We start from the raw sequence: 26,913 nt of genomic DNA, 5'->3' as shown, positions 1-26,913 counted from the left end.
ACGGTAGTTTTATTACTCCGACAACCCATGCACTTACGGTACACACGCAAAAGGGTGTTGTCAAATACCATATTATGGTAGAATGAAATCTCTTTTGAATCTACCTTCATACAATTGCAAAGATTTCTAGGAATTCGATATAATTGGATTTGAGTGAGACCTCGCTACAACAACCCTAATAAGGAGAGTCGAGGGTGCCCTACCTATAGTGCAGAGTAACTTGGGGATTTACTTTTCATGTGCTTTTATCGTATACAACTTACGAAAAGTAGGATCCCTTCTTTTTCTTTTAACTTCATTTAATAATTAATACATTCAAGCAAAAAGCTGCATTCATGCAAACATTCTTCCATTTGCTTTAAATTTCTCGGTCAAATATATATCAACTTTGTAGAGTCCCACAGAAGTGATTAATACTAAATTCTAGAAGTATCATTATTATTTGTAACTTAGAAACTTATATCATTAACGTGAGGTCCAACATAGAATTTAATGATCTACAAGAAAATACTGATCTTACAATGAGTTTAATGTGAATAAAAACAATTTTTTTTTTATCCATTGCTCTATAAACTTATAACTCTAGCTCTAATTTTATCAATTTCAACTACAACAAGGTACAAGGTTTTCTCTACCATGAAGATTATGAAGACTTGACTACGTATAAAATTATTGATCAATTTTTTATTGATTACTTGGTAACATATATTGAGAAAGATATCTTTAGTTGTGTAGATAATGAAACAATCATTTGGTTGCTTTCAAAATATGAAAACTCATGGAGGTCAATTAGGAATTTGTTCTTGATGTTTTTTAGTACTTGTTTATGTAACAGTTTTTTTTTCTTTTTGGAAACTAAAAGTTTTACTTAAGTTATTATAAACTTGGACTTTGAGTCACTAAGTTTTATTTTTAGACCCTCCCAACAAGTTTTAATAAAATCAATGTGACACACGCCATGGGAACATGCCCTTTTCGTTCCGCGAGTTCGTAAACAAGATCAAATCATTAATATCATATTTGCAAAACTTAGGAAAGACTTCAACCTATAACCATTAATTCTAGAATACAAATCATTCAATATACATTCTTAACACTTAAGGAACACATTCAACATAGTAAGGGGCCATTTGGCAAATGAAGTTAATGTACTATCGCAGTTTTGAGATATGGAATGTTATATGGTCAAAAATGTTGTAGCAATTTACTCGGTCACGTTTGATTGAGAACTTATATTAATGGCAATTTTTTATTATATAGTTTAGTTAATTGATGCAATCAACATGGTAAAGTGCAAAAATTTCTAAAACACTCTTGAACCTAAATTTACAGCAAACTTAGTTAAAACAGAATGGGACAAAATTTTTTAGGCAAAATATAATTAAAAATAGAAATAGAGACCAAAATTAATATATATCAACTATAACATAGTTAATACACATAATTATTAAAACATAGATTTAAAAAGTAAATTTAAAAAATGATAATTATTTTCATTTCTCACCCATTTCATTAAAAATGCATAACGGTAAAAATGATAAAAAAATAAAGTTTAACCTAGATTATCATCACTCCATAATCTAAGATAAATACTTGTTATAAAGATAATGTGATTACTAAGTTTTCTTAATTATATTTCACAATTAAAATTTTCTGATGATCATTAACATTACTTAAGCTTAAGTTTGAAATACTACAATATTTTTAGATTACCACATGATTCTAAGGAATATTTTTTTCAATTTCGTTAACTTAATGTCCCCTAACAATTTCTACACCAGCAACAATGCAAATACACACTAAAAGTTTGTTGTTTTACCAACAAAATGATATGGAATAGATCCCAATCATATAAATAGTGACAAGGAAGGCACATTCCATGATTTAAACATGTTTTTCCTAATGTAGTTTTTAAAACATGCCACCAAATTTAAGATGCAGTCAATTAAAAGCCATGCACTTACAACTCGCTGGATGGGCGAACTCATGATGTAGAAATCCCCATCCTCTCCACCAGCACCACAAAACAATAACACAGAGGAAGCTAAGGTCTCTAGCTTCTTTTAGAACCTAGTTTGAGATGAGAGATTGCTGAAAACTAAGGTTCAGTAGCTAGTTTGGGAAGAAAGAAAAGGCTTGACAATAATACATAAAATCCAAACCTTCGAACTCTTCCAAGACATGAAGACACGGTCCACAGAACGTACTGGACTTTAATTTTCTCAAAATATAATTATTTTAAAATATTATTTTGATATTCACACTGATAGAATATACATTTTGTAAAAAAAAAAATTATTCTCTTTAATTTTTTAAAACCTATTCATTTAAAAAAAATATATTATATAACAAAACTTAGTAATATATATAAACCAAAACATTAAATAAACTCTCAACACGTAAAAGAAAGCTTGATTAGATCTTATAGTTATTAAAAAGATCGTGAGAAAAAAAGTGAAACTAAAAAAATATAATAATAAATAAATGTGGAGCCTTAGACTACTTGAAGTCCCAAGTTCAAATTCTTGTGCATGACATACCAGAGATGTCTATATCTTTTATCTCACCAACACTAGTTTAGAGTTGGTAACTTCTTGAACACCAATGGATGTCTACAATAATAATAATAATCATAATAACAGGATGAAAAGCAACTTAAGACTTATGAGGTTCAACAAGCTTCAATATCTTTTAGAAGTGGGAAGGATGGAATTGAATCTGGACCTTAGAAAGATCGTGAGACCAAATTGATGAATGAATAATCAATCATAAGGTCCAGAGTCAGATCCCATCTCACCCACTAAAGAGAAAACCCTAATGAACGATTTAGAGATAAATGATGAGGTTGTTGTTGTTGAAATGAAGGTTTTATAAGTGATATTTGGTTAATAATTTTGGGATTTCATTAATACTAATTAATGTATTACTAATTAAATTTACTTATATCCTAAATGGCTCTCTTTTATGAGATTATATTGTCTGATGATTATGTTTTTATTACTTTACTTTATTTGTAAATTTTGTAGTTGGGTACATACAAATTAATTCATTATTGATAATATTTTTTAAAAAATTATTGAGAAATATTGCCTATTGTTATTCCAATATATATATATATATATATATATATATATATTTTAAGATATGATATTGTTTGTTGTTTTTCCAAAAAAATAAAATAAAATTGTTTGATGATATTTCTATTTATTCACAATTTCGGCCGTTGATTAATACTCATAATGCATTATTAATTATTTCTTTAAAATTATTGATAATATATTACATAGTATTAAAATGCGGTAGAATTTTTCAAGAGGTGACTATGTTATTGGTATTTTTATTTTGATTACTGTGTTTCAATTTGTATCTTTGGAGATCATGTATTTTTTTCAGCGGAGCGGTCACTAATGGATTTTTGGTCAATTTTGACTGACGTGGTAGCAGGAGATGCTATGTCATATTATATTAAAGGGTTTTCACAGTCCAACTGGACTAGACACGTTAGTCCAACTGAGTTGTGAAAACCCTTTAATATAATGTGACGTGGCATCTTCGGTTGTCATATCAGTTAAATTAGCTGAAAATCCACTGAGTGATCCGTTGAAATCGATATATGATGACCAAAAATATCAAATTGAAACCCCAATAATCAAAATGACAAATACCACTATGGCCTCTAAAAATTTACCTATTTTTTTCTTTTCTTTCTTTTTTCTTTTACGAATTTTTTTATTTCTATTTTATCCCAAATTGTTTGTTTGATTTCTTTTAAAAAAAATTGTTTGATAATTTTTTTATTTCTATTTATGCACAATTTCGGCAGTTGATTAATATTATTATGATGATTTCTTAAATGGTTATCTTTTATTATTTGTCTGAAGATAGAAATAGGATATGATAGTTTTTTTTGTTTCTATTTTCACAATTTTGGTAGCTAATCAGTATTAATTAATGCATTATTAATTATAATTTTTAATTATTGGAGAAAATATAAAGTAGCTATTTTTTTATGAATTTTTATTTCTATTTCATTCCCAATTTCGGTAATTTACAAATGATATTGAATTAGTAATTAATTTTTCAAACTTATGGGGAAATATTTCATAATATTATTATGGTGATAACTTAAATAGTTTTCTTTAATTAGTTGTCTAAAAATAGAGACATTATATGGAATTCCTTGATGAGTCTTTTATTTTTTTTATCCCCAATTTTGGTAGTTTATAATTAATAATAATTAAGGAATTATTAATTATATTTTTTAACTTATGTATAAAATATTATAGTGATAACACAAATGGTTATATTTTATTATTTGTCTAAAAATAGAGATATGATGTGATATTGCTTGGTAATTTTTATTTCTCTTTTTGTAACAACAGCTCAACCTTTTCAATTGTTTTTATTTTTGTGAAATTTCAATTTTTCTCTTCTTTCTTTTTTGTTAAAATTGAATTAAAATGAACTAGAATTACTAAGAAATTTGTTGAAGTCCAAGTCATAATTATAGTTACAATTTTTATGATAAAAGCTATAAAAACTCTATAAATAAGTAATCATAAATTTCGCATTCATTGGTTGTTTAGAAAATCTCTCAAATATCTCCTTTTATATAATATTGATATATGAACGCGCCTACACACAATTGGTGTTAAATGTTTCTGGTAAGATTTGAAAGTTTGAAATTATTTTGGAACCAAAATTTATAATTAAATTTTGAATTAATTAATAATAATTATATACTAATATTAATATTTTTTTAAAAATTAATTATTAAATATATTTATTTAAATAATTATTTTTTATCATATAAATAAAATTAATTAATATCTGCATTCATGATGTCAAAACACAAATCAAAAAGAGTACAACATTAAACTATTAACTAAATTGAATTAATACAAATAATAGATTTGAATTATTTGAACAAATGGTTTCGAATTTTAATTTTTGTGTATATAAAAGGACTACCCTATAGAGTTACCACACTATCTTGGTAAAATACAAAAATAAATAAATAAATAAATAAAACATTAGATATGCTTTTTATGTGGAAAAGATGGGATCAACTCTGAGCCTCAATAGTTATTCAATGAGTAGGGCAATATAAGACTCAAAGTTTGATACCATCCTACCAACCAAAAAGAAAAAAGAATAGAAAAAGAATGGCTTGAAGATTTGGGGATGAGAGAATGGTTTTTATAAGCAACAATTGTGGTCAATTTTTGGAATTCTATTGATCTTAATGTTACGAAGATAATTCGGTCACCGTGGATTATTTTTATGACTAAATTTATTTCAATTTAATACTTTCAATTGGAAATAGGCTGCCATTAAATTATATCTTTGTTTGATGTTTGATATTTGATGTTTGATATGGTAAGAGTCGATTTTTATTATACATAAAATTTTGCATACTCTATATTATTATTATTATTAATAGTTGCAGCAACAACAACAGTAATAGTAGTATTAGTAGTTAATGATTTTTTAATTATTTCAAAAAAAAGAAAAGGATTTTTTAATGAAAATTTAAGCGCATGTTTATCAGCCTTTTTTTTTAAATTTTTCTTGAAAATGGAAAGTTTTTTTTTAAATACCCACTTTTGTAAAAACGGTTATGACAACATATGTGAAATGAGAGTGAAAAACTCGGATTGCAAGGAATAAGCAATATTTGAAATATATTAACGTTTATTATTTAAAAATTAATAATTTTTTTTTTGTATAAACCTTTTCGTAATTAAAATTATATGTTTGAATTTTTTAAATTTATGTTGGCACATAAAATAAAAATTAATTTTATGAAAAACCAAGAAGCGGTAGGTCTCTCCAACTCTTTTCAATTCCCTAAAATGCCTTCACATTTATTAAACCCCTAAAACATCCCTTTTTTAAAATTTTTATTTTTAAATCTACATGAAACAACATTCTATTATAATATTAATGACAAGACTAAAAGAAATTAAAAAACAAGGATTAGAAAGTTAAAAAAAAAGTTAAAGGAACTATATATGAATTTTCTTTTAGCAGAGTGGATAAAACTATTCTCCTCAACCAATGTTGTAAGAAGAAATTGACCTCTCAACATTTGATTTAGTAAAGAAAAGGTTACTACCCTTCTAATGTGAAAGTAGTATCCCGGTAAAAATATTGGAGGAGTTTTTAGTAATTTTCTAAATAAAAAATAATACAAATTATTAAAGATATGTATATACACACACACAAAAACATGGACAAACTACGTCCAAAACAGACACAAGTGTAAAATAAATACCTCACTGTACTTGTGCCATTATTATGAGTAAGCTGAGGTACCCTCCTAATCAGTAACAACACAAACACCCTATGCGATGAATCTAGTGCAAATAGAACAAGTGATCTATTGGCTATTAAAAATATTTTTAAAGCAAAAAAAAAAAATATGGAAAACTTCTCATGGATTGTTATCACTGTTATGTTACTTTAACTTTCCCTTCAAAGCTAACTTTACATCAGTGTGAGGTTTTAAATTTTAATTTATGGAACAAAATTAAAATCCTAACTAATGGTACAAGGTTAATAGTTTTAAATTAAGTCCTTTTCCTTGTTATCTTTTATCATAAGCAAAATTATTATTATTATTATTATTAGTTATTGTTATTATTAAAATATTTAAAATTGTTAGAATATTGGGATCTCAAGTTGTGTTGTGTTGTAGTACTGGGTTATGTGATAACTTAAATTTTTTTTTTATAAAATATTGATGAATAGGATTTTTTTTTTGTGATAAAGATAATAAGCGTCGTCAAAAGGACAGACAGATATGAGGATACACCAGTTTTAGCGGTTTAATGACCCCTAAAGATTTACTATGTAGGGTGAGCTAACACATTACGCACATTACGTAATGATGGCTCGCCGCATGTACTCAAAATGATATATCATAAACCATAATCCCACAATAGTAAATGCTCTTGTTATGCATCTCTGAATGGATGAGAAATACAGCTCCTCCCATAGGAGACCAGTGAACAATACTGTACTGTATAAATATTTACACAGTACTACAAATTTGTCACGATGTGACCAAAGCAATTCAATTAACAAAAATAATCCAGAACCATTTATCAAAGTGTCTGATCAACACATAGGCGCCAATATCTTTTTTTAATTAATTTCTATCATTTCTCGATCTATCATGCTCTGCTCCACTCAGCAGATTCAAAGTGCATACAAACATTAACACAATCACAAAGTGAAGACTTAATTGGCATGTAATGCCTAAGAATCTGTCCAGAGTACAAAATATAAACCATCTAATCAAATTATAAATTATGAATATTAAGAAATACAAAGGATTCTAGAATGCATAAGGTTCAAAATACAAATTTGAAAGTCTACATAAGATAGATCATAGATGGAATAACTCAATCTACATAGAGGATATGCTCGCTACTTGACAACCAACTGAGCTACTAGCTAGACTACTACTTCAGTTTTATAAAAGAGTAAACAACAAGATTATGAACTTCACAGTCAAGTAAGTAATCCATACAAAAATAATTGGAACTATATAAAATTCTAAAATTTAAATTCAAATATCACAATGTACTATAGACCATAAGGGTGACTCAGAAAATACAATATGTATATCAATATATACGGAATAATAGAGCATAATAATTATCAAAATATAAATCTTGTAATCAAAGAAATGTAACAAAAATACAATTTAGGATATATTAGATTTTCAAAAACATATATGTATCTCAAATTTACTATGGTTATTTATTTTACCTCAGTCATAAGACATTTATTTTAACAATGGTAACCAAGGCCAAAATAGCAGAAGTAGTTATTATTTCACTAAAATACTAGTGCAAAGCTGCAACCTCATTGCTTAGAAGTTCATGTTAACATGGTCAATTTTTAATCCCCACGGACAAAGTGCATAGTTAATTTGGAGACTAAGAGTCAATTTGATTCATTCATAAGAATAACACAAGAGGTACAATAGAGAACAAATGGTTGATGTACAGTACAAGTGCTTGTGCTATTCTATGTTTGATGTTTATTGGACAACACAATTTTTTGTGTTGTTTGGTGTTTGATTTACAAAATTATAGAACTAAAATTTGTATAGTAATTTATTGTACTATATTTGTTTTACAAGACACAATATTTTTTTGAAATTCAAAGATTTGATCAAAACAAAACACAATTTTAAAAAAACCTTCAATCCACAACCAACAAACTCCCATTAAAATCCTAATTTAAAACAACAAACAAATAGATAAATAAATAAATAAATAATGCAATCACAATGATCTAGAATAAAGAGCTTAAAAAATAAATCTCAACTTCATTGAAAAAGAAACAAAAAAACCTAATTACCTAGTAAAACTTTATTCCCTTTCAAATATATTAGTATAATTTTTAATTTTAAGTGGGGGTAACATGCTCTTTAAGTTGTCCTTTACTTCGCTAGAATTTTTGTATCGTGCTTTTGGTGGTACAAAAAAATTAGCCAGTTGTGCTGTACTCAAGCAACCATTTATCCTGTACTCTCAGTTCATTTATAAATCAAACAAGTAACAATATAAATTGTTCTGTGATGTCCCTTAAAATATTGCATATCGAACGAATCATAAGGATTTGTTTGATCCATGAAAAAATGAGAGACAACACAACACAACTTTTTTTGTGCTATGTTTGATTTGTAAATGAGGTGTGAGTACAGAACAAAAAAGTGGTGAAGGACAACACAATTTGATAATTTTTTTGTCTCACCAAAACCATGGTATAAGAATTGAAGCGATAGATATGACAACTAAAGACATTATTTCCCTTAAGTAAAATGAAAAATTATAGTGATGTCCCAGTTATTGTCCATTTCTACAAACCATTATTCACCACCGCTAGCTAGCCACAGCGATCACCATCGATGGGCACCGACCATCAGTGACCATGATCGATCAACCACCGTTCACCATCGCCAGTCTGCTACTGTAACCGATGAGTTACTAGCCACTATCAACCATTGGGCCAGCTACCGCATCATTCCACCATCATCACAGGCTGGCCATTAGCCACCGCCACAAGTTGACTATTAGAATATTACAAAAGGTATTATGGTAATTTTACCATTTTTTGTCCCTTCATATTTGTGTTGTTCATTGAACATCAAATCATGGAACAACACAAGCATTTGTACTGTACTTCAATAATTTGTGTTGTACCCATGTACTAATCAAACGGACCCTAAAGCTATGGTATTGAAATTTAGAAATGTCACCATATTCAACATTAAATAGCGATAATCACAATAATAATAATAAATTAATAATTCTTTTTTTTTAAACTGAATATATACCAACTTTTATAATCCAACTATTTTCAAAATTATATGTAATTATCAACTTGTTAGTCCGCATATCACGCGCAATCTATTCTTGACATGCAACCCATTATTAGGCCTTCTCTCTTTGTTCTCTCATGTTACTTTCTAAGGGTGGTTGTTGTGGTGTCCACTCTTCCTCAAAGAGTATGAGAATATTTTGAAGCGTCCCTTAAGAGAACCAAATGCTCATTCAATGGTTGTACGAGCTGATGAGTGACGAAGGTTAAAAAAGTTCTTTATGGTTTATTGGTGTCTGCGAGACAAACTCTTTAAGATAGTATCTAACATTCTTATAGGGGGATATAAAACTTGATCTCGTTATATACCCTAACGTCAACCAAGTAATACTTCTCTAAGAAAACAGAGATGGTAGTTAACAAAACTATAATGGTTAAGTTGTTCTTGCATGCTAGCCTATAGATTAATAAACTAAAGAAAATAGATACCTTCAGGGACTAATGGACCATTTGGTCTATGATGATTGTATAATATGTATGTATTTTATACCAATTTGTACACTCATTCGGCATGTATTAGAATCATATCGTTGAATTTGATACTAAATCTAGTGTGTTTCACTCTTAGGGCAGCACTCCAAGAAGAGAGAGAGAGAGAGAGAGAGAGAGAGAGAGAGAGAGCCAAAAGAAGCATTTCAGACCTCAAACTATGAAGTTGGGAGCTCTTTCAACATCATTTGATTAAGGGCAAGGCAATACTGGGTGGCTTATGGGCAGCTTACGACCAACCATACGGTTGTAAGTCAATTCCAAAAGTCCTTGCTAGCATGCTTATGACCATAAAGGGGAATCATAACTAATTCAGAGGACCTTATAGGCAAGGATTACACCCGTAAGGATGCCTGTTAGGACCATCAAGAGGAGCTTACAACTATAGTATACGCCCGTAAGAGCAGTCGCAAGAAGCAGAACAGTGAAGCTTACGGTCCAGCATTTATGGTCTTAAGCTGGACTACAATACATAAAGAAGACCGTACGGACGTAACTTACGACCATAAGTGTTCCCGTATATTAAAATAGTTGCTAAATGAATTATAAAGAATTTTCAAACAATAAAGAAAATAGAAATAAGTGAAGTAAACAAACAAAAAATATAGTTGAATTTTTATAATTTGATAATACATGATAATGTATGTAGATCTGAAAATCTCCAATCTCCAAAACTTAACCCAAATATTAAAATCAAACACTTTGGAAAGGTCCTATAAATGTAATATAAGAAAATTGATCTTATGGAAACCGAATTGGATTTCCAAAGTTATACTATACGATCCTCTCTTCCTATAATTAGCACAAAAATATAATTTTGCAATTGGCTAGCTATAACATAAAGATAAAAACGACACACCGCAGCTAGTTAGAACAACTATAAGACATTGAGCTTAAACCAAAATATAGCGATGCTGCTAGAGATGGCAATGGGACAGGGCGGGGGTGGGGCAAGCCTCTATTACCCCTGCCCCACCTGAAGCATAGTCCGCTCTGCGCCCGCCCTGCCCAAACAATTTGCCCCGCCCCGCCCGGCCCAGCATCATTTTCTTTTTTTTCCCATAAACCGCCTTGTTACACCCGCCCCCACATCTAAGATTTGCAATGCAGTGTTTTTTTCTTATCTATATTTCTAAAAGAGAAAACAAACTAAATTGAAAGAGCTAATGTTAGTAGCACCAAGAAAACCTCACAAACTTATGCAAATAATGAAGAACTGCAATTACTTTAACCTTCAAAAAATTAAAATAACAAAACTGTCACGCCCCATCCTGCGGGTCCCACACATGACATACCGCCACGATAAACTAGGGAAGGTCAAACACCTGCCTCAACCCTAGATTGCCGTAAGGCTATCCTGTTCCCTGTACAATATTCTATAACAATAAGAAATAATTTAACAATGAGGACATACAGCAACACTACTACACAATAGCAACATTGTAACACAAGGTAGGTACATGGATAATCATAACACAGAAAGTCATAACAACAAGGATAACATCCCCCAAACACTGGGTATAACTCTCATACATCATATAGTTCTGACTGACACAATTAGGAATATCCAAGAGAAGTAAAACAAATTATGAAGGTATAACATCCTAGTGGATCCTTCTAATACATGCCAAAATGTTTAAGCATCATATACAACTCAAGAGGAACACAAAATAAACTTTGCCAAGAACTTCACACTTTACCCCAATGTTGTGCTATCACCTGGGAGGAAAAAAAAGAGGGGATGAGTAATTAAGTTACTCAGTGAGGGGCTAAACATGGAACTAAGTCTCATGCTTGATGGAAGAAAATACAATGCCAAATTACATTTCAATTCTCAAAATATTTAAAATACTTTAAATAGCCAATGTAACATAAGAAATGCATGATAAGCACCTTTTACATAATCACAGAATCCATACAAGTATGAAATCCAAATTCATACATTTCTTTAATAACTCATAGCTCAAACTGTGGAGAAATAAATAAATCAACAATTTAAAATAGTCAATAGTATCACAACTAGCCTCAAAAACCCTCCATTCGCTAACCCTGTCCTCGGTTAGGTCATGAGCCACCAAAATGCACATATTTTGGCGTTGGCCATTGGGGAACCTGTGTGGTGACTCTGGGCACCCAACCCTGCACACCCTTCGACCTCTCTACACGCCCCCCTGAAAGGGTGAAACCTCATCTGAGTACTACATGCCACCCCAACTAGGTCGGCCCGTGGAAACTCTAACCCTTACTGCAATATGTATTGGGGACCCCCATGTCACCATCAAAACATTTAATTAACACTCCAGCTCGTAGGCTCGGTATATAAATATCAACATGATAGCACAATTCTCATCAAGAGATCACAAGTTTTCACATATGTAACTTTCACTCCAAGAGTGAATAACTTGATTATAACATCTTCAGTGAAACCATTTTCATCAAGAACATCATACAAGTGTAATCTTTGAAAATATACTTCAAATATAGCATCATCACAATGAATTTTAATTTAGTTTACACATGCCTTTTTAGTCATTATAAGAAGAATATCAAGTCTCTTGAAATACATAACTTGAAAACATATATTTCAAAACATAGGGTTTCCAAACCACAAGTAATATATACAATCTTTACCAACAATCATGAAATAAGCCAAGTCATAAATCATCATGATTTCTAAATCCAATGGAAAACATTTCAAGAGTTTTAACAAGAAGAAGTTTATCATTCAAAGGCAAGCAAATTAAGTATTAGAAAAATGCATGATTTCTAGCCCATGATTTAGTAAATCCCACTCACAAACTTGGCAAGCTAGAAACCTCCCATGTTACTTCTCTACCGGGCCCTTTTCCTTTGCTTGAATTCTCACCTCCTAGAAGCAATTAAACATCCCAAAACAATAAACAAACATCATCAACAACTAGATCAACGTGGATGAATGAAAATGCTCAAAATGGGAAAAAAATTGTTCCTAGGGTTCGCTAAGCACTCTAACAAGAAGATCTAACAAGAATGAAACTCTCCCAACCCTCAAAACTAACAAGAAAAGCAAAGCAAATTCAACTTGGTTTGGTGCTATAGTAACCCTAATTAAGAGATGAAAGATCTCTCTCAATTCTCAATGGATTCAAGGTTTTACAACTTCAAACTTATTCTATACTCTAGATCCAACCAAAACTAGGATTTTCCACCAATAATCCCAAAGAAATTCAACAAAAAGTGAAAGGGAGACGAAGAAGACAAAGGGGAAGAATAACCTTACCTCAAAGCTTCTCAAAAACCTCAAGGAAAAGCACTTTTCAAGAGAGGAAGAAGAGATCTTCAAGTTTATTCTTGATTCAAGGCAAAGGATGATGGGTTTGAGAAATGGAGATGAAGGTTCTAGAGGAGGAGGAAAATGGAAGAGAAAAGGGCTCAAGGAAAAGTTTAGAAAGAATGAGAAAAAGATAAGGAAAAAGGGCTTTTAAACCCTAAATTTCCGCCGATGCCGGGTTCCATACGGCCCCCATATGGCCCCCCATGACCTAATAGAAAGTTTTTGGATTTTCATACGAGGGTGCATATAGCCCCGTATGGACCCCGTCATGCCCATTCAGCCTATACAAAAATGGCTCTAAACCACTCAATTGGTGGCCTATTGACCTCCTTTATAATTCTAACGACTCTGGATACTCTAAATAAACTCCCACACATGAAAATTACTCAAGAAAACAATTGAAACATGAAGGAAAAAAATACGAAAAAGTTGAATACCACAATAACACTAAATGACAAAAAAATGATTATAGGATAATAACAAGTCGTAGCTGAAAAACTATGGGACTATATCAAGTCAAAGATCCAAACAACAAGTGTGATCCTTTATATGGTAACTAGATGAGACAAACCTAGTGCCCATTCTTCCATATGTTTTTTCTAAATCATTGAGAAAGCTACTCAATATTGCGAAAACAATACCAAAAAATAGAAAAACATTCTTAAGATGCATGCCGACAGTAGGAAACTAAAAAAAACACACTCACACACACACACACACACACACACACACACACACACACACACACACACATATATATATATAAGTTAAGAGGAATAAAAGCTTATGCATCCCAATTAAAAATATTAACTTAGATAGAAATTTAGCATCAAGCTATAAGGTTAGGTGCAAAAATAAAAAAAAATAATAATAAAAAATAGTAAAGAGAAATTTTGTAGAAAAGAAATCAAAGCATCAAGCTGAAGTTCATCACAAGGAACCCAACAAACTATGCCAACAATAATCTCAAGCACCCAAAAATCACCAAATCATGGAAAACTACCAAGATATTAGTTATCTCCTACACAACACATTTGAACTCAACACAAAAGGTAAATCATCACAAACAATGAAGCAAACAAACTAAGATTACAAGGCAAACAAACGCAAAAAAAACCTTAGTTTCTTCAGTGAAGCCATAGCTAAAAAACATCAAACAAAGATCATAGAGCTGTTTAGAATCCTCTTATACAATGAAGCTCCAAGGACCAAGCCTCCAAGTCTCCAACTTTCTCCTTTAAATGTGAATGCTCAACTCTAATGATCAATCTTATGAGAACATCATCAAAAGAAATATTGTTAAAAAAATACTATAAGAAATTTATGATGGCTAGAAAGAAGATAGATAAATTATAATACACCATACCATATCAAGAATAATGGAATTGATATCATCTTCCTTTTCACAACTTGAAGTAATATTTGATGAAATTGAACTGGGTTCTAAGTAACAATTTTTTTAAAAAAATGCTAAGTTATTGATCAAGTTTACATTAGAAAGTTAAAATTATTAAATTTACCTTCTAATTGATTTGATAACCAATTTTGAGCACAAGTCAATGCTTCCACCATGGTTGGATGAAGTCTACTTCGATATGGACTCAACAACCGACCATCGATTACTAAATGCAGACTCTGAAGCCACTTTAGACACAGGTATAGCAAATATATCTTTAGCTATCCTTTGCTTTATGGGATACTTTATACCAGCCATCTTCCATCATTGTTATATGCCAAAATTAGAAGATCTCGTGATGACATCTTCTTCCAAATATAAGTCAAACTCTGACCTCACTCACATGTGTAATTTTACTCTTCTTCATGACAAATTCTTCATATCCATCAGGGACACTATTTCCAGAACCAAAGTGGAAGCAATGTTTTTCTCAACTCCAAGGTTTGAAAACTTTTTTTCATACTCTACAATAAGTTTACAGCAAATCTTGTCGATTTTGTCTATTTCCATATCACAATCATCTCCATATAAATTGGAAAAGTGCTATTCCAAAATACATTTCTTTGTACCTTGGATCAAACACTATGGCTATCCCCATTAATCCATGAACTATAGTCCAATATTTACTAAAATTTTCAAGCATCCTTGTAGCCATTAATGCAATAATCACATTAGAATCAGACAACCATTCGGACAAAGCCAATTTGATCTCACAAATCTTCATGAAATAAGTATTTACAGTTGGGTATTTAAAACCAGAAAAATATCTTAGTCACCTTATAAAATAATCATAACTTTCCAGCAAGTAATTTTGTCATTTCCCAATCTACCTCTATTGGACAAATTTTGCACATTGGATTTCTTAACTTCGTACTGGTGAACACATCTTTGTAGAATAAAGCTATCTCAACCATCAAGTATGTCTAGCTACATCTTATTTTGCAATCAAGACACAACCTTTTAGTAGTTAGAACACGCAATTGTCAATCAGACTCTTCAAACTTTTCCATTCGTTTTGGAGTAGCTATCCAAAATTGAACACTTTCATGAATTCCATCAATATCATAACCAATAACATTCAATCCATCATTCACAATCAAATTTAATATATGCGCACAACAATGCATATGAAAAAAACCAACTCCAAGAATAAGATAATCTGGATGAAATCTATCAAGAAAAAGGTTCATAACTCCATCATTGACTGAATAATTATCCAAAGTAATAGTGGATAACCTTTTGTTAAGTCCCCAATCCAAAAAAAATTGTCATGAACTCATTTGCAATGACTTCTTTTGTTTGTGGTGCAGGAACATAACAATATCTACATATACATATCACCAAATAACAATTTATAAATATATATATATAATTATACCTCAAGATACGTTTTTGCAAAGTCCAAGAGCTATCAATGAAGTGAGTAGTAAGAGCCATGTACCCTTTCTTTTGGTGATCCGCTGTCCACATATCAGTTATAATTGCAATTCTACTATACTTCATCTCTATCATCTTCATTGTTTTCAACTTATGATCCTTGTAAATTTTGAGGATATCATTTTTTATTGTGTTTTGGCTAGGAACATTAAACAATGGTTGGAGAAGAGATGAATAATTCCTAAACCCCACATGATCAACCATGGATAAAGGATATTCATGAAGTATTATCATTTGAACAAGCTCTTTCCTTACCATGGCTTGGTCAAAGGCATAATTGGCAAGCTTTGTACCATCTTCTTTAGTTTGCTTTACCAATAGAAGTTGTTTAAGTTCTTTGTGTGCTAGCTTTGGACAACTCTTCACATGGTCATGCAAATGAGTGGTTCCATTCTTTGATTTTCCACCAAGCATCCTTTTGCAATAATTACATTTTGCTTTCCATTCCCCAATAATTTGTTGTCTTGTGAAATGTTCTCACATAACTGATTTCATTTTTTTTTTTGGGTTGTACATGGAAATATCATCCACTAAATGTGTTGAAATTGGTGTTTGAGTATTACTTCAATTTGGAGTTGAAGATGCACCAAGAACATCCATTGATAAAGGAGTAAAAGTTGATTTTACATTGATTTTTTCAATTGGTGTTGAAGATTGAGATCCATCTTCCATGACAAATAGTTCTGTAAAACAAACACTAGGTTTGTCATGAAAGTGAAACCAATATCAGATCATCTTTGTCATTAAAGTGACAACCAAAATGAAAGCAAATAAAATAGTAAAAGAAAGCAAATAACCACATTCTAAATGCATAAAAAAAAAACATAGTATATATCTAAATCCATCTAATCTTTCTTCTAATTAAGCATCTCACAATTCATTTCGCCAAATAAATCCATCTTTCTAACATTCTAACAAGAAAATTACAATTCCGTCGGATAGTTAGCATATAAATTATTCTCAAGATGATCAAAATTAAATTTTTTAGACACAATAGTCCCAAACAAAAACAATTCATCAGATCTAAAAAACATTCATCAGAACACGTTGCCAGTGAGCAGATCAGATCAAAGGTTAGGGCATGAGATTGAATGGATACTTGAAAGTAGTGGACCACCGATGATGAGCAGATCAGGAATGATGATGGTCCCCTCTCCGATCTGCTGCTGATGGAGGTGCTGAGGAGATCTGCTGAATCGATAGAGATGCTGAGGAAATCTAGCCAGGAATCACTGCTGGCCAAGGGATTGATGGCTGAGGGTGTAGGGCGCTGCTGATGGAAGTGTTGAGGAGATTTGCTAATGATGCTAAGAAGATTCCAATAAGAATTTGATGATGTTCATGCTTAATTTACCACATTAACAATAATTCATCGCATTATCTGCATACGTGGACATAGCACATTATCAATGACAGCCATATGGTCATTCTTATTGGCCAGTTCAACATTGCCGCTCTTATTGGCACGTTATATGCCATGTCAACCTAGTGAACTGGTCTATAAGAGTGGTTATATGGTTCTCTTTAATCATGTCGCATGTGCGTTAATGCAAATGATGCAATTAACATTTGTTGATGTGGCAAATTTGGTTTGTATGTCATCACATTCTTCTCGGAATCCATTTGGTGCCCTTCCAGTGAACACAAATTAAAGTTGATTAACCAAAATGGTACAAATTAAAGTTTGATGCTCAAAATGAAAAAAAAAGAACTCAAAGTAGGAAAAAAGCGCCAGACAAGCAGAAAGCTAATAAAAAAAGAAATCAATCAACCGTGTAGGTACTCTGACATGGCTTCACCTAGGATTCTAGCAAAGATAATTGGAAATCAATATCAATTGGATAATTGTAATATTAGACTAAGGGAATTCAAAAGTATATCAAATGCTCTTTCGAGTTAATTCAATATCAAATCCCATACTATGGTAAAATGAAATCTCTTTTGAATCTATCTTCATACAATTGCAAAAAATTCTAGGAATTCCCTATAATTGGATCTGAGTGAGATCTCCCAACAATAACTCTAATCAGGAAAGTCGAGGCACCCTATCTCTACTGCAAAAATGGGATTTACCTTTCATGTGCTTTATCTGCATACAACTTACTAAAGAAGGATCCCTTTTTTTCATCTTCTTTTAACTTCGTTTAATAATTAATACCTTTAAGCAAAAACAACAAAAAGAAACTTTTTTTTTTGTTTGTGCAAACATTCTTCCACTACTTTAAATTTTTCTCAAATATATATCCACTTTGTAGAGTCCCATAAGAAGTGATCACTACTAAATTCTAGAAGCATCATTATCATTTGTAACTTAGACTTATATCATTGACGTGAGGTCCAACATAGAATTTAATGATCTACTAGGAAATACTGATCTTACAAATGAGGTTAATGTGAATAAAAACAAATATTTTTTATCCATTGCTCTATAAACTTATAACTCTAGCTCTCATCTTACCAATTTCAACAACAACTATGTACTAGGGTTTTCTCTACTGTGATTATTTTGAAAACTCTACTATGCAATAAAATTATTAATCAATTCTTGATTGATTATTTGGTAATATACATTGAGAAGGATATCATTAGTTGTGTAGATAATGAAACAATCATTTCGTTGCTTTCAAAATATGAAAACTCATGGAGGTCAATTATGAATTTGTGCTTTGTTTTAAGAACTTGTTTATGTAAGAAGCTTTTTACTCTTTTTGGAAACTAGAAATTTTATTTAAGTTATTATAAAATTTTGAATAAAGTTGGCCTTTGAGTCACTAAGTTTTATTTACTCCCCACCCCCCCAATGCAAGTTTCAACAAAATCAATGTGACACTCCATGTGAACATGCCCTTTTCATTCCAAAAGTTCGCAAACATGATCAAATCATTAATATTCCCAACTTACAACACTAGAAAGAGAAAGAACTTAAATGTTTCCAATGGTCTGATTTGCACACAATCTATACACAAAAGTCAAAATAGAAGAGTCACCATTTGGTTTCTTACACCTTATAGATAACTAAGACAAACCATCAAACACTAAAAGATATTATATGGGCTCATAGTTACTAAATTATGTGTTTTAGGCCAAAATAAGAAAGAAAATAATAACGCAAGAAAGTATAACAAAAATAAATAAATAAATAAATAAAAGGCCACATTATGCAATAATACACCATAAAGATTAAAGACAAAATAAGTATGGGTTCTATAAATTTAAGATATGAAGGGTCCTTTAAACACATCAATAGAGTAATATCATATTTGCAAAATTTAGGAAAGACTTCAACCTATAACCATTAATTCTAGGATACAAATCATTCAATATACATTCTCAACACTTAAGGAACACATCCTACATAATGAGGGGCCATTTTGCTAATAAAGTTAATGTATTATCGCAGTTTTAAGATATGGAATGTTATATGGCCAAAAATGTTGTAGGAATTTACACTGTCAAGTTAGATTGAGAACTCATATTAATGTCAATATTTTATTATAGAGTTTAGTTAATCAATGCAATGCAACACAGTAAAGTGCAAAAATTTCTAAAATAGTTTTGAACCTAAACTTACAGCAAACTTAAAACAAAATGGACCAAAATTTTTTTGGAAAAAATATAATTAAAAATAGAAACATACATCAAAATTAATATATATCAACTATAACATAGTTAATACATATAATTATTAAAATATAGATAAAATAAGTAATTTAAATTAAATTTAAAAATAATTATTATTTTTCGTTTCTCACCCCATTTTCATTAAAAATTACTATAACAGTAAAATGTTCAGAATATTTTAGCCCTAGATTACCATCACTCCATAATCTAAAATAAACACTTGTTATAGAGATAATGTGATTACTAAATTTTCTTAATAATATTTCACAATTAAAAATTTCTGATGATCATTAACATTACCTATGCTAAAGCTCAAAATACTATAATATTTTTAGATTACCACATGATTCTAAAGAATATTTTTTTCAATTCCATGAACTAAACGACCCCTAAAAATTTGAACACTAACAACACTGCAAATGCACACTAAAAGTTTGTTGTTTTACCAACAAAATTATATGGAATAGATCCCTATCATATAAATAGTGACAAGGAAGCTAAAGTCCATGATTTAAACATGTTTTTCCTAATGCAGTTTTGATAACATGCCACCAAAACCAAATTAAAAGGCATGCACTTACAACTTACTGAATGGGCTAACTCATGATGCATGGAGAACTCCCCATACTGTCTGCCAGCACCACAAAACAATAACGTAGAGAGAGCTAAGGTCTCTGGCATCTTTTAAAACCTAGTTTGGGATGAGAAGTTGCCGAAAACTGTGGTTCATTGGCTAGCTTGGGAAGAAAGAAAAGGCTTGACAATTATTTATAAAATCCAAACCGTCAAACTCTTCCAAGACAAGAAGACGCAGTGTCCACACAACCTACTGGACTTTAATTTTCTCAGAATATAATTATTTAAAATATTGTTGTGATTTTCACACTGATAGCATATACATTTTTTTAAAAAAATTATTCTGTTTAATTTTTTAAAACCTATTCATTTTTTAAAAAAATATTATAATATAAAACTTAGTAATACATAAAAACTAAAACATTAAAAGAAGTTACTCTCACTATGTAAAAGAAAGCTTGATTAGATCTTATAGTTAATAAAAGATTGTGAGAAAAAGTGAAACTAAAAATATAATAAAACATAAATAAATGTCGAGGCTTGGACTACTTAAAAATTTTTGTGTATAAAAAAACTCATACCGGAGATGTATATATTTTCCTATTTTTATATTTTCCCTATCTTGCCAACACTAGTTTAGAGCAGGTAACTTCTTAGAGACCAATGGATGTCTACAATAATAATAATAATAATAATAATAATAATAATAATAATAATAAAAAAGGATGAATGCAACTTATGAGGAATTCAATAAGCTTCAATATCTTTTGGAAGTGGGAAGGATGGAATTGAATCTGGACCTTAGAAAGATCATGAGACCAAATTGATGAATGAATAATCAATGATAAGGTCCAGAGTCAGATCCCATCTCACCCACTAAAGAGAAAACCCTAATGAAAGATTTAGAGATAAATGATGAGGTTGTTGTTGTTGAAATGAGAAATGAAGGTTTTATAAGTGATATTTGATTAATAATTTTTGGGATTTCATTAATACTAATTAATGTATTACTAATTAAATTTACTTATATCCGAAAATGGTTTTTCATGAGATGATATTGTTTGATGATTTTATTTTTATTTCTTTATTTTATCTGCAAATTTTGTAGTTGGGTGCATACAAACTAATGCATTATTGATAATATTTTTTAAAAAATTATTGAGAAAATATTGCATATTGTTTGATGTTTTTCAAAAAAAATAAAATAAAAATTGTTTGACGATTTTTCTTTATTTCTATTTATTCACAATTTTGGTAGTTGATTAATACTCATTAATGCATTATTAATTATTTCTTTAAAATTATGGAGAATATATTGCATAGTATTATTTTTTTATGAACTTTTTTTATTTCAATTTTATCTTAAATTGTTTGATCTTTTTTTTAAAAAAAAAAGTTTGATGAGTTTGTTATTACTATTTATTCACAATTTTGGAAGTTGATTTATACTCAATAATGCATTATTAATTACTTTTTTTAAAAATATGAGGAAAAATTCCATAGTATCATTATGATGTTTTTTTTTTTTATTTTATCTGCAAATTTTGTAGTTTGGTGCATACAAATTAATGCATTATTGATAATATTTTTTTGAAAACTATTGAGAAAGTATTTTACAATATGATATTGTTTTATGTTTTTCAGAAAAAAATTGTTTGATTTTTTTTTATTTCAATTTATTCACAATTTTGGTAGTTGCTTAATAGCCACTAATGCATTATTAATTATATCTTTAAAATTATGGTGAATATATTACATAGTATTATTTTTTTTGATGAACTTTCTATTTCTATTTTATCCCAAGTTTGGTAGTTTATTAATAATAATTAATGCATTATTAATTTTTTTAAAATATGGGGAAAAATATTATATGGTATTATTATGATGATTTCTTAAATGATTATCTTTCATTATTTGTCTAAAGATAGACATAGGATATGATATTATTTAATAAATTTTTTTGTTTCTATTTTCACAATTTTGGTAGTTGATTAGTACTAATTAAAGCATTATTAATTATATTTTTTAATTACTGGAGAAAATATAAAGTAGCATATTTTTTTGATGAATTTTTATATCTTTTTTATTCCCAATTTTTGGTAGTTTACAAATGATAATTATTGAATTGGTAATTAAATTTTTAAACTTATGGGGAAAATATTACATAGTATTATTATGGTGATAACTTAAATAGTCTTCTTTCATTGTTTGTCTAAAAATAGAGACATGATATGATATTGCTTGATGAATCTTTTATATTTTATCCCCAATTTTGGTAGTTTAATAATAATAATAATAATAATAATAATAATAAGAAGAAGAAGAAGAAGAAGAAGAAGAAGAAGAAGAAGTAATGCATTATTAATTATATTTTTAAAATTATGGATAAAATATTATGGTGATAACACAAATGGTTCTATTTTATTATTTGTCTAAAAATAGAGATATGATATGATACTGCTTGGTAATTTTAATTTCTCTTTTTGTAACAACAACTCAACCTCTTCAATTCTTTTTTATTTGTGGAAGTTGAATTTCTCTTTTCTTTTGTTTTGTTAAGATTGAATTAAAATGAATAAAAATGAACTCGAATTATAAGAAATTTGTTGAAGTCCAAATCATAATTACAGTTACAGTTTTTATTATAAAAAAAGAAAAACTCTCGAAAAAATAAATAATCATAAATTTCACATTAGTTGGTTGGGTAGAAAATATTTTTCTAATATCTCCTTTATATAATATTAATCTACATACCCGCCTACACACAATTGGAATTGAGTGGTTATGGTAAGATTTGAAAGTTTGAAATTATTTTGGAAGTAAAATTTTTAATTAAATTTTGACTTAATTAATAATAATTATATACTCATGTTAATTATATTTTTTAAAATTAATTATTAAATATATTTATTTAAATAATTATTTTTTATCATATAAATAAAATTAGTTAATATCTGCATTGATTTGAATGATGTCGAAGCACCAAAAATAAAAAGAACAAAACATTAAATTATTAAGTAAATGGAATTAATACAAGTGACAGATTTGTGTTATTTTAACATATGATTATGAATTTGAATTTTTGTGTATACAAAAGAACTACCTACAGAGTTAGCACTACCTGGTTAAAATAAAAAATAAATAAATAAAACATTAGAAATGCTTTTTATGTGGAAAAGATGGGATCAACTTTGAGCCTCAATATTCAATAAGTTGAACAATATAAGGCTCAAAGTTTGATACCATCCCACCCACCAAAAAGAAAAAGAAAAAGAAAAAGAATGGCTTGAAGATTTGGAGATGAGAGAATGGTTTTTATAAGCAGCAATTGTGGTCAATTTTTGGAATTTTATTAATGTTAAATAGGGCATTTTGGATTATTTGCATAATGTTATGAAGATAATTAGAAGGTCTCCGTGGATTATTTTCATGACTAAATTTATTTCAATTTAATACTTTCAATTGAAATTAGACAAAGGAAGAAATTAGTAATTTGATTATATAGACCACATTTAACAACTTAAAATGGTTAACAATGTGTACAAACAGCCATGATTTAAAAAAATGAAAATAAGAAATGAAAAGCAAAAATTTTTCTGTCATTATTGGTATAAAAAGTGGTTTTTATTTTTTGATAAATGTGGACAACTAGAGTTTTTTTTTTAACAACATAATTAATAAAAAAAATATGATACAAATTAATGTTATAAAAGACGATGATATATATACACACACAAATAAGGAGAAGTACTTACCACCTTCCCCTTGACAAATGAGATGTTGAGGGATTAAGGAATGGCTTGCTCCCCTTCTCAAAAAATTAAAAAAATTTTAAAAAAAGTTAAAAAAGGTCTGATGTTCTTGTAAGCAAAAGCAATTCAAATAATGTTATTCACTAATATTGTTTGTTGAATTTTTATTTTGTCTTTTTGTAACCCACTCAAAAATTGAAATTCTTGAAAATTGAATAAAAATGAACTAGGATTATCAAGAAACATATTGAAGTCCAAATCATAATTAGAATTGAAATTTTAACAGGATTACTAATTCATATATAGAAAACTATATATGAATTAGTAATCCTGTTTTTCACATACATTGATTTGATAAAAAAATTCCTTCTAATATTTTTTTTTTATAAAATATGACATAAGCTTCAAAATTAGATATATGTATATACACAACAAGCATTAAATATCTACGAGCATAAATACTTGTGTTTATGCTAAGGGTGCATCTAATAATTCAAATTATTAAAAATAAACTAAAAAATAAAATAAAATCACTTTAAAATAAATTAACCAAACACTAATATTATTAGATAAATTTAATAAAATAATAATAAATAATATAATCTACAAACAATAAAAATAAAAATCATATATATGCAAAACAGTAAAGTAAAATAAAATAAAAACACAATATATCTATTTATTTTATTGTTTCAAAATAATTTATATACAAAAAATCATGTCTATATCTATATATATGAAAAAGAGGGCAGTGCCTATGAACGTTCATACGATTTATATCCTATGCATGTTATTCTCGACCATCCATTTTTAACTCAACGTGTGATGGAATCCAAAATTCCTAATCCCCAAATTAAAGATGAAGATCAAACACGAAGACAACCATCATCCTTGATCCCAATCCCATTGAGTCTGATTCCCAGGAGGATGGAAGTTTGACTCCCCCCTTTCTTCTCCTTCTCTTCCTCCTTTCCTCCATGACCCTCATGGACTCCTCCGATGATACCTCCACCTCCGTCTCCACCACCGCAAGCTTCCAAGAAGTCCCTCTTGCGCTCCGAACTTTCGGTGCACACTCTCCCAAACTCAGCGCCCTTCTCTCCCCTTTCCAACCCTCCACCGCCTCCTAACCTCCTCGAGTATCCCCACCCCGGCTCCGACGATTGTCCCCATCCTCACCCCCCTCCCCTCCTCCTCTTCTAGTCATGGAGTTGGTTTTTAATTAGAATTTTTAGTAAACATTTTGATTTTGTTTGATGGGATTTAATGGAACTCTTTTTGAAGTTAATAAGTTTGCTCGCCATGAGATCCCTCGGCATCAAGTCACCAAGGTTAGATTACCATTTTTCTGGAATATTTTACTATTGTTTTGAATCTAATTATTAGTCTTTGTTTGATTTAATAGGTCATATGTTCTCTCTATGACAAAAGAACAAGATGTGACTTTTTCAGATTCTTTTGATTTGTTATTATTATTTCAAGACTTGTAGAATCTTTTAGATGTTGTGTTATTTCTCATCCCTCATATCCTCTTTTGTTTGGTCTGCTTTTTCTTGATGACAGGTTCAGCAAAACTACACAAATTGTAATGTTAGTACAGGGAAATACTTCTGCTCAAAATTTAGAAGATTTCTTTATGAGATTTGCCTTTGGATTTTTCTTTTTGTTTGTTGATTCTTAGATTCTAATTCATCTTCAAGATGTTTATTGAATTATAGAGTTTGTGGTGCAGAGAACTTCTTTCACTGTGATCAATGTGGTACACCACTAATTCATTGTCATTTCACAATGCTAATTAACTGTTATTGTTATATATATATATCTAATCTTCTATCTTGCTATTCAAATTTAGGATGCTGTTATAGCAAAATGTTGAAGGATTTAAACTCGATCAGGAGGCAAACTTACTAACAATCCCAAAATTAGTCTTGGGAAGTAATTGTAACAACTTCACACTAATTAATTTGATTTAACAGGTTGCTGCTACTCCAATGCCTGAGATATACCAGAATAAGATGGTAAGCGAGTATGATACATGATGTTCTATCTATATCTGCAAATGCTCAAACTATATAATTCAATGATTGTCAGGTTTGGATTCTTTGCAACGATTGCGCTGCCAAATCAAAAGTGCATTTCCACATTATTGCTCATAAATGCAAGATTTGCAATTTCTACAACACTCAAAGCAAACAATGTTTATGCTCTTTTACATGCATGCGATATTTGTTTCACTATGTTTTAGTAATCAGATATGTGTCTGTAAGTTTACCTCTTGATCGAGCTTTTTCACTACAGCTGGACATGTCGCATATTGATCTGTAACAGAAATGATACTGATACTTCACACTGTATTGTTGTTTTGAAAACAAGAAATGTGTGTTTGTAACAGAAATGATGCTAATACTGATGATAATAAATTTTCTTAATTATTGGTATCAACTTGTGTTCATCTTTGGTGGTTGTTTTGATATTGTTGTTGTTGTTGTTGTTGTTGTTGTTGTTGTTGTTGTTTGTGGTTGTGGTTGACTTGTGGACTGTATTGTTGTTGTTTTGATGTTTTGTTAGAAACAAAGATGAAAGAAAGAGTAATTAGGAACTGTATTTTGCAGCTTAACAATTTCAAACCTGACCGATTCGGGTAAAATCTATAGCTCAATAGCTTCAAACCAATTCAATTAGTACCTACAATAAATTAACAAAGAGAAATTTACTGCAGCTTAACATCTTCAGAGCAACAAATTTAGATTAACACAAAAGGTACCTAACTTAATCGCTAAACAATATGACAAACCACAAAGAGTACTGTCGACAACACCAATGAGTACACATCGACAACAACAATAAACCAACACAAAGCAATGCGTAAC

General features: G+C 29.7%; 2 long non-coding RNA genes and 1 pseudogene across 2 annotated transcripts; 1 reads left to right on the top strand and 2 right to left on the bottom strand.

Moving 5' to 3' along the window:
* Positions 1–11,783: 11,783 nt before the first annotated feature.
* On the bottom strand, positions 11,784–13,298 carry LOC120279352. Its single transcript, XR_005541882.1, has 3 exons — positions 13,148–13,298; positions 12,685–12,757; positions 11,784–12,133 (listed from the first exon to the last, which is right to left on the bottom strand). It is a non-coding gene; the product is annotated as an uncharacterized LOC120279352 (long non-coding RNA).
* Positions 13,299–16,926: 3,628 nt separating this feature from the next.
* On the bottom strand, positions 16,927–20,431 carry LOC120279359. The gene is made up of 2 exons (XR_005541885.1): positions 20,297–20,431; positions 16,927–17,725 (listed from the first exon to the last, which is right to left on the bottom strand). It is a non-coding gene; the product is annotated as an uncharacterized LOC120279359 (long non-coding RNA).
* A 4,868-nt stretch (positions 20,432–25,299) lies between these two features.
* Positions 25,300–26,368, top strand: LOC120272932 (annotated as a pseudogene).
* The last annotated feature ends 545 nt before the right edge of the window (positions 26,369–26,913 follow it).

This window comes from Dioscorea cayenensis, chromosome 2 (assembly GCF_009730915.1).
Source record: "Dioscorea cayenensis subsp. rotundata cultivar TDr96_F1 chromosome 2, TDr96_F1_v2_PseudoChromosome.rev07_lg8_w22 25.fasta, whole genome shotgun sequence".
Classification (NCBI taxonomy): domain Eukaryota; kingdom Viridiplantae; phylum Streptophyta; class Magnoliopsida; order Dioscoreales; family Dioscoreaceae; genus Dioscorea; species Dioscorea cayenensis.
This window is presented reverse-complemented; position numbering and strand designations above follow the sequence as displayed.